The 10,273-nt window shown below is 36.2% G+C and overlaps 1 protein-coding gene across 2 annotated transcripts in view; it reads left to right on the top strand.

Annotated features, from left to right (window-relative positions):
• The window catches only part of DPEP1 (dipeptidase 1), a 46,018-nt gene that overhangs the window by 2,167 nt on the left and 33,578 nt on the right, over nucleotides 1-10,273 (top strand). Inside the window, exon 2 of one of the 2 annotated variants that reach the window (XM_031950113.1) lies at nucleotides 2,457-2,500. The exons of the other annotated variant lie outside the window; for it this stretch is intronic. The gene's annotated coding sequence lies outside the window, so the exon portion shown is untranslated. The remainder of the gene's footprint in view (nucleotides 1-2,456; nucleotides 2,501-10,273) is intronic. 2 annotated transcript variants of the gene reach the window in all.

Below are 10,273 nucleotides of genomic sequence, written 5' to 3'. Positions count from 1 at the left end.
AAAAGCCTGTGAGTTCATTCCCATGGGATGACTTATGGGGGATGCCATGTTGGCTGCACTGGCATGAGTCCCGGTACACTGCCAAGGAGGAGACTCTCAGGAATACACAGCTAGGTAGGATGGTGGTCAGGCCAAACCAGGATGAGGGGCAGGCCCATTAAGGCCCATTTCACATAGCAGCAAACTGCTGATAGCAGGTTGGGAAAGAGGCTGGGGCTCGTAGTGATCTATGGGTTTGAGTACTGTTAAGTAGGAGCAACAGGATTCTGGGAAGTATGCTATAGCTCACTGAGGACATGGCATGTTCTTAAAAGCACTGATTTTTTATCTTTGTAAATCAAATTGAGTATTAAATACAGTTCAAGAACTGGCTTTCAGTCTGTTAGTCAAAAATTAATTATTAGGGGCAGCTAGGTGGCGCAGTGGATAGAGCACCAGCCCTGAAATCAGGAGGACCTAAGTTCAAATCTGACCTCAGACATTTAACACGTCTTAGCAGTGTGACCCTGGGCAAGTCACTTAACCCCAATTGCCTCAGCAAAAAAAAAAAAAAAAAAAGTTCTCTCCAGACTGAATCAATATACATATGTATATATATATATATATAAATAAAATTATTATTAAATACTTATGATGTGCCAGGCCTGTGTTAAGCAATAGATAGATAGACTTGGAGTCACATAATACCTGAATTCAAATCCAGTTTTAGATATGTCCTAGATATGTGACCAGTTAACCTTTGTCTGCTTCAGTTTTCTCTGTAAAATGGGAATAATAATATCATCTGCCTCTCAAGATCATTGCAAGGATCAAATGAGATCATATTTGTAAAGCCCTTAGTGCACTATATAAATGCTGCCTATTATTATCCTTATTAGTATATTGGTTAATTGTATGTGATTATTATATTTATATATATTATTATATATGAATATCAATCATTATTATATAATTAATAAATCATAAAGAAAGGCAAAAACGTGACTCCTGCCTTATCTAAAAAATCAGGGCTTCTCAACTTATTTTATACAGGGATAATACCTAGTGGAAATGGTACGAGCATCAAATGAGATATTATTTTCTTTTTTTTTAAGTGAATTTTTTTATTAAAGCTTTTTATGTTCAAAACATATGCATGGATAATTTTTCAACATCTATCCTTGCAAAACCTTGTGTTCCAATTTCCCTCCCTTTCCTCTGCCACCTCCTCTAGGTGGCAGGTAATCCTATATATGTTAAACATGGTTATGTAAATCCAATATATACATATATAAATATATATATATATATACATATACATATACACAATTATCTTGCTGCACAAGAAAAATCAGATCAAAATAAAAGAAAAAATTGAGAAAGAAAATAAAATGCAAGCAAACAACAAAAAGAATGAAAATTCTATGATGTGATCTACATTCAGTTCTCACAGTCCTTTCTCTGGGTGTAGATGGCTCTCATCATCACCAGATTATTGGAACAGGCCTGAATCATTAGATATTATTTTCAAAGTGCTTTTCAATATGTCTGGCACATAATAATGCTATATAAATGATAATTATCATTCAGAATAATATATTATTCTTAGAAGAACATGTTGAATGTACCAAATATGAAATACATGAGATTACAAAAGAAATCAGTTCCCTGAAATATAGTTATCAGAAGAAAATAATTTTTCAAAGAGTTAATGGACCCTAAGCTAAAGGAAACTCACCCTGAGACTTTTTGTAAAGTGAATTAAACAAAATAAAAATAAAGTGAATTATTCCTTCCTCCCTCAAAACCTCATTTTGTCATACGTAAATCTATCTTTTTTCTGTAGTGTTTTTGGTCTATTTGGGACAATCTTTCCCCTTAATATCCAAGGACATTTCCATGTATTAAGGGATTAAATTGTCCTGTCATCGATGATTAAATAAATTCACCAAGTGTGGATATTGTCAGTGTGATGGAGTTGGGTTGGTCTCTCAGGTCCCATTCCATGATGCTACTTGGTGTTTGGAGGATCCTACCCATCCTACCCATCCTACCCATCCAAAGAAGACTGGGGCAGGCAGCAAGAGGCATGAGTGTGTGGCAGCTTTTTGACTCTCTGCCCTAAACCTATGGGGATCATAGGAGACCTAAGATGTCATGTTACAGATGAGGAAACTGAGGGCCAGGGTTACGACTTTCACAGGATCACATGGATAGTAAAATCAGGGTTCATTTGAAACCAGTTATTCTAACTCTAAAGCTTATGCTTTTTAAAAAGCTAGCATGCTGCCCTCCTATATCATGGTAATAATGATTGGAAATGTACATGTGGGTGAAGGAAAGAATATCTCCCAAGTCTCCTTACCTTTGTCCACCTTGGATTGGTAGGGCAACAAGGGACTTGCGTGCTACTGATACAGTTATGCTGATTTGTACCAAGTGAATGACACTTTTCCTTCTGCCTTTCTCTACTAAAGGGATCTTCAGGAAAGCTGAGCAGGGTCCTGTCCAAGGTAACAAGGTGACTAAATCTCTTTTTTGGAGTGAATGCTTATAGTTGATTTGTACCAATAATCAGTTAACATTTAAGTGCATATTATGTGCCAGTCACTGTGCTAAGTATTGGGAATACAAAGACAGGAAAAATATAGACTTTGCCCTCAAAAAGCTTACATTCTAATGTAAGGGGAAGCTTCAAATGTGGAAAGACAATACACAAAAGGAAGTTGAGAAGAGGGGGGAAGAAGAAAGAAAATCTCTAAATCAGGGGCCATTTGTTGTCTAGTTGTTTTTCTTGGCAGATATTGGAGTGGTTTGCCATTTCCTTTTCCAACTCATTTTACAGATAAAGAAACTGAGGCAAACAGGGTTAAATGACTTGCCCAGGGTCACATAGCTAGTGTCTGAGGACAGATTTGAACTCTAAATGAATCTTCCTGATTTTAGGTTCAACACTCTATTGTTGGGCCACTTAGATGCCCAATAGAGAACAACGTAAGTAACTGTAAACAATCTGTGAAGTGCTGGGTATGACTTTGTGAATTCTTTAATGGTTCAAGAATCTGGAATTTCATGAGTGAATATACTCCTTCATCAAGGCAGATTGAAAGTCCTCTAGAACTTAATAGATGCTCTTGAATTTTGCAGGAAATAAAAATTAATCATCTTTTGACCAACATGTTGATGTTCATCATCCAGGCTGATCTAGTGCATCCATGATCTCATCAAGGAGGTAGATAGAGTCTTCAAGATACAGATCATAACAAATCTAAGCAAATCTAATGCCTGTTCTTTCTCCATGTCCTTCCATAAACCCTTAACAAGGAGTCTACCCAACATGCTATGAGGTTTCCTCAAGAATGCTGGGGAAATGGGTGCGCCTATTTGTTGGACACCTACTTTTTGCAAGAATGTAAATAAAATTCTTTTTCTGGAAAAAAAAAGAATGCTGGTTAAACATCTGGCATCAGTGGGCTGTCTCTAACTCTTGCCACATGAGAAGCCCATATCCTTTCTTGCCCTTTGGGGATATCTTTTAGGTTACTTCATGCATGGGATTCATGGCTCAAAATATGTTACAGCCTGTTTTATGCCCATTATACATCTATCCATGGACATGTGAGTGACCCACAATTTTAATTCCTTATAGAATGTAGTATACAATCAACACTCATTGAATAGTCCCTGAGTAAAAAGCACTATATTAAGCACTGGGACAGTATTCATTTGATACTGATTATCAAAGCATCATCATAGTTATTTCTGTCACAACTGTTAAGAAATCTTGAACACATGTTAGAAGAGCCTCCACAACTTTATCCTACTCTACCAAATGTTTTTAGAGTAGACAAGCTTGAAAATGGACCAAATTTGAAAATAGAGTAGTGAATTCAAATTCTGGTCTTGTTTACTTAAGATATGTGTCTCAGGCAAATCTCTTACCTTCTCTGGGCTTCAGTTTCCCCATATGTAAGATAAAGGGACTAGACAATAATCTCAGAATTACCTTTCATGTCTAATTCGGTAAACCATAAATGATGTGGAATCTTTTATTCTCTGTATTTTTCAAATCAGTTTAGTGACTACAAAGAGTGGTTTGTTGTAGAATATCATTTGGGAACATCTGTCTTTTCTCATATTGTCACCAGGGATACACTCAATATGTGAATATATCATTCTCAAAAAGGCTTTGCAAAAATGAAAAATAGGTATTTGGATACCTATAATAGCAGATATTCTCTTCATCATCTTTTTGGGAGTATTAGTAATAGTTATGATTTTCAAAAAATCTTCCCCACTCTCAGAAATCTAAAGAGTTGGTTCTTCAACATCTCAAAATATGTCACTTCCAGAACAGAAATTCCTCTGAGTGTATTTAATCTGGTGTAGCTGTTCTTCCCATCTTTGTTTGAAATGATCTCTCAAGTAAATATCATGCCAAAATTTATTTTTCCTTCCACCACTTCTTCTTGCTTTATGAGTCGATACTCTTCATGATTTCTCCTGTATAAGACTTTACAAATGAGTTTGTACTCGAAATTGTTCTTGGCAAAATAAGGTGTCCTGATAAGTTTTTAACAATTGGTACACCAAAAGAAAAAGTGAACTTTTAAAATTTAATCTGCTTTATTAACGTTTTCTCCATCACTTTCTAAATTCTATATAATTAGCAAACAATAAATCAAGTCTAATTTTGTAGCACTTGTCAATTTTCAAGGTATAAATGCTCAAGCAAAAATTTATCAATCAGCAGTCTTGAGCTGGTAGAAACTAGTTCCAACATACCCATGCTTCTTAATTCATGTTTCTCATGTTTCTTAAATTCATAGGCATGTCATAATCCACATTGATGTTGGATTCCTTCTCCATTTCACATTTCAGTAAATCTAGCATATTTAAATAGGTTGGTCAGATTGTAGTTCATTTGAGTACATGCCTCATCTTCTCATTCATATTTTAATTTGATACTGATTTTGATCTCTGACATAACAAGTGAATGGTCTGATTATATAAGGACAACTGATTAAAAATTTCCTCCAAAATCAGTAGCCAGTTTTTGGTCTCAGCTAGGATATTATCAGTTTTATACTTTTGAGGATAGTAGTACCTCCTGCTTAACTTCCAGAAAGAAATATTCATAATATTTAGGTGTGTAGTCTATAATCCTTTGACTACTTTGATTTCTTTGTCCTGAGCAATATTTTCCAACATATTTCCCCCCACATTCCTCATACCCATCTTTGCATTGAAGTTACTGAGTATTGATTTTACATGGAAGATCTTGTCAAAGTTCTTCCTTGAATTTCTGTATTTCTGTGTCTTCTGTACCAGATATGTTGACATGTAAGTTGTAATTTTCTCCATGGTGATCATTTTGCTAACTCAAGACAAAATGACCAACATCCCATGACTTGATGTTTCTTGAGATATACTAAATTGGCCAATTCCTTTACTTTTCTCTACAAAGAAAGCCAGTAAGCCATTCACTTAGAAGCTGCAACTTCCTTGTGGAGATCAGTTTCAGTTGTAAGAATGTCATGAGGGTATGATTCAATTCTTCTAGCAGTAGACTAACAACTTATTCATCATTAGATAAGAATGTCACATTTAGAATACCAAAATCCAAGTTATTATTTATAGACAGACTAAAAAACTGTGTGACTTTTATCAATCTCTGCCTTTTTCTTCCACTCTGCCAGCATCATTTTAAAAGGACGCTAAATAGGAATTAGAGTAATTTTAAAATTGTCCTTTGTTTCATCATTTTTTTTCTTTTGTTTAGATCTATGATTTCATCAGAATTGGGAAGTCCCAGAGTGGAAACTCCTTCCACCAACACAGATTAGCCTATCCTCTGTAATATATAGTACTAGAGAAGCATTAAGAACTAGGCAAATAGCTACTATATGTCAGAAGCAGGATTGAAACACAGGTTTTCCTGACTGCAAAGGTGTATCCATTATTCCAGAATGCTTATCACTATCATAATTGATTTTATTATATAGCATATAAAGGTTTCCAAAATGCTTTTCTTTTGATGACCACCTCCCTCACAGTCCTCCCCCTTTAGAGTCCCTCCCCTTTTTACACCTTTCCCCTAATTCTTCTGTTTTCCCTTCTATTAGTCTTTCCCTTTCTTTTCCCCCTTTCCCTTCTATTTCCCTATAAGGTGAGACAAGTTTCTTTATGATTCCAAATATGTCTGATATTCTCTCTTAGAGCCAAATCTTATGAGAGTAAGATTCACACAATGCTCCTCTCCTTCCCTTCTTTCCCTCAATTATAATAGGTTTTCTTTGCCTCTTCATGAGATGTAATTTCCCTTATTTTATCTAATTTTCCCTCTTCTTCCAGTATGAGCCCCTTTCTACCTCTAGTTTCTTTTTCATATTATCATAATAAAATCAAATTATACCTACATTCTCTAAGTATACCCATAACTGAAATATAATTCTCAAGAGTTTTTTTTCCTTTTTAACCTTTTTGTGCTTCTCTTGAGTTCTGTGTTTGGAGATCAATTTTTTTTTTTGCTCAGTTTTGGTCTTTTCATTAGAAATAGGTGAAATTCATCTATATCATTGAATATCCATTTTCTTCCCTGAAAGATAATGCTCATTTTAGCTGTATAGCTTATTCTTGACTGTAATCACAGTTCCTTTGCTTTTCAGAATATCAGATTCCAGGCCCTTCCATCCTTTAAGGTGGAAGCTGCTAAGTCCTGAGTAATCCTAATTGTGGTGCCTCGGTATTTAAATTGTTTCTTTCTGGCTGCTTGCAATATCTTTTCCTTGGTACAATACTTCTGAAATTTAGCCACAATAATCCTCAGGGATTTAATTTTGGGGTCTCTTTCGGGAGGTGATTGCTGGATTCTTTTGATGACTATTTTACCTTCTGATTCTAAAATATCAGGGCAGTTTTCTTTTATTATTTCCTATAAGATAATGTCTGGGTTCTTTTTTTTCATCATGGCTTTCAGGAAGCCCAATAATCCTTGGGTTGTCTCTCCTCATTCTATTTTCCAAGTCAGTTGCTTTTCCTAGGAGATATTTCATGTTTTCTTCTATTTTTTCATTTTTTTGCTTTTGTTTGACTGATTCTTTAAGTCTTATTGAGTCATTCACTTCTATTTGTTCGATTCTCATTTTTAGTGTATTATTTTCTTCAGTTACCTTTTTTAGTTCCTTTTTCAATTGCCAATTTAATTTTTTTGTTCATTGCATTCTTTTTCCATTTTTTCCATTCCTTCTTGTAATGATCTCATTTCATTTCCCCATTTTTCTTCTCTTTTAAGATCCTTTATGCAATTTTTCAAAGAAAGACCTGTGAAATGGAGACCAGCTCACTCTCTCTTTGGGACTTCTTCTGGAGCTGCCTTTAGGAACCTCAGGATTTGAGGTCTGTTCTTCTCTCTCTCCATAGAAGATATGATGAGAGTTCTCTTTTATTAATTTTTTTAAGGCTTGAGGTCTGTTCAATGCAAAGGAGTGACAGCTGCTTTAATTTGTCCTGGGACAGTTCTGCTGATTGATTTCCAGTGCTGGGTAATGGTAGCTAGGTCCTGGCATTCTTCCGGGGAGCAGTGGTTTACAATTTGCCTTTAGTAGCAAATCTACCAAACCACCTGCTTGCAACCAGGACCCAGTGGCCTAAGAGGCTCACAGAAGATTCCCAGGTGTGAGGAAGCTACGACACTCTGACTCTCCACTACAGCCTCTTGCCCCAATCTCCCTATGCTGTGGTCTGGTTTCGGCAGACTGTCCCCCTGCCCAATTGAAACAGACCTGTTCTGAAGTTCTTCCAAGGTATCTTCATCTGGAAATGTGTTGTACTCCAAGTATTTGTGGATTTTTGACTTCAAAATCAGTTAGGAGGCTTAAGCTGCTGTTGGTTTGAGAGGAGATTAGAAGGGGTTACAGAGAGTCTTGTCTGCTCTTGGCAATCTTGGCTCCATCTCCCCAAAATGCTTTTCACATATTATTTTATTGATCATTGTAACAGCCTTGTGAGGTAGATACAGGTATGTTGTTTAGTCATTTTTAGTCATGTCCAGTTTTTTGTGACCCCATTTGAGGGGGTCTTTTAAAATTTTTTTTTTTCATTTGAGGTTTTCTTGACCAAAGATACTAGAATCATTTCCTTCTCCAGCTCATTTTACAGATGAGGAAATTGAGGCAAACAGCATTAAGTGACTTGTGCAGAGTCATACAACTAGCAAGGACCAGAACCTGAATTTGAATTCAAATCCTCCTGACTCCAAACTCAGAGTTCTATCCACTGTATCAGCTAGCTGCTCCCACCAATATTACTAGTGATCTCTTAAATCACTGAATCTAATGGTTTTTCTTTAGTCTTCATCCTTCTTGATTTCTCTGCAGGCTTGGATACTGCAGATAAATATTTCCTCCTGGATAACATCTCCTTTCAAGGTGATCTTGACATTGCTTTCTTTTGGTGCTTCTCTTACCTATCTGGCAACTCCTTCTCTCCATTTTGCTAGGTACTCACTCGAATCACACCTCCAAACCATAGATGTCCACCATAGCTAGGTCTGGATCCTTCCTCTTTTCTCTCTATACTATTTCAGTTGATGATCTTATCAACTCCCATGAGCTCAATGATCATATCTACCCATATAATTCTTGGATTTATCAGTCTGACTCTAATTTCTCTCCTAATGTATAGTCCCATATCACCAAGTACCTTTTGGACATTTTGAATTAGATATCCTCGAAGGCATCTCAAATTCAACACATCCCAAACAGAAGTCATTATCTTTCCCCTTAAATCCTCTCCTTTCTTAAATTTCCCTATTCCCAGTCATCCAGGCTTTAAATCTTGGTGCCATTACTTCCTCCTCAGTTTTGCTCACCTCCCACGTTCAGTCTGTTGCCATACCTCTTGTGTCATCTCCAATCCCTAACATCTTTTTCATATTCCTCCTTCCTTTTATTTGCATAGCCACCATCTTGGTACAGTCATTCTCTCCTGTCTCAGCAATATCCTTCTAACTTTTCTTCCTGCCTTAAGTTTCTACCTACTCCAATCCGTCCTCCACTCAGCTGCCATAATTATTTTCTAAAGAATCGGTTTAATCATGTAAACCAGCCCTGTCATTCATTCAACTTCTTATCCTATTGCCTCCAGGATCAACTACAAAAGAGAAAGAAAAGGAGGAATAAGCATTTTTTTGGCAGCTTCAGTGTGAGATGCACTATGAAATCTTTATAAAGCATTTATAAATGCTTTATGAATATCTCATTTAATCCTCACAACAACCTTGTGAAGTAGGGGTTATATTACTCTTTTATAGTTAAGAAGACTGAGGAAGACAGAGTCTGTTAATCGGTTTGTGCAATCACTAGTGTCTGAGGTAAGATTTAAATTCAGGTCCCTCACATGTGCAAGCCCCTTTTGTAGTGGAAGGAAATTGAAAAATGAATTTGGGGAAGGGCTGAATAAGTTATGGTACATGAATATAATGGAATATTATTATTCTATAAAAAAATGATGAGTAGGGTGATTTCAGAAAAGCCTGTAAAGACTTACAGGAACTGATGCTAAATGAAGTGAGTAGAACCAGGAGAACATAGTAACAACATAATGTGATGATCAACTATGATGGACTTGGCTCTCTTTGACAATGAGGTGATTCAAGGCAATTCTAATAGACTTGTGATGGAGAGAGCCATCCACATCCAGAGAGGGAATTATGGAGACTAATTGTGGATCAAAACACAATATTTTCATCTTCTTAAAAAATTGTTGATTGTTTGCTTGTTTCTCTTTTCTTTCTCATGTTTTTTCCCCTTTTCATCTTATTTTTCTTGCGCACCATGACAAATATGGAAATATGTTTAGAAGAATTGCCCATGATTAACCTATATCAGATTGCTTGCTGTCTAGAAGAGAGGGAAGGGGGAACAAAGGGAGAAAAAATTGTTACAAAACGTTTTTGCAAAGGTGAATGTTGAAAACTATCTGCATGTATTTGGAAAAGTAAACTACTAAAAATAAAAAATGAATAGAAAGGGATCATCACTGAGGATCTAAAAAATAAATAAATAAATTCAGTTCCTCCTGACTCCAGGTCCAACACTCTAGCTGTTGTACCCCCAAAGTCCTCCTGTATTTAAAGCTTCCTCCTTTTCTAGCCGCCTTTGCTCTTTTCCACATGTGGAATGACTTAGCAATACTTGCCTACTTGCCATTCTTCTCCTATAGCATCTCATGTCCTCACTCTCTGCCTTTGCCTAGAATGTTTTCCCTCTTCACTTCTACCTTGTTGCTTTCT

Source organism: Sarcophilus harrisii, chromosome 2 (genome assembly GCF_902635505.1).
Source record: "Sarcophilus harrisii chromosome 2, mSarHar1.11, whole genome shotgun sequence".
NCBI classification, from domain to species: Eukaryota; Metazoa; Chordata; class Mammalia; order Dasyuromorphia; family Dasyuridae; genus Sarcophilus; species Sarcophilus harrisii.
Note: the sequence above shows the minus strand (reverse complement) of the source record. Positions and strands in the feature narration are given on the sequence as shown.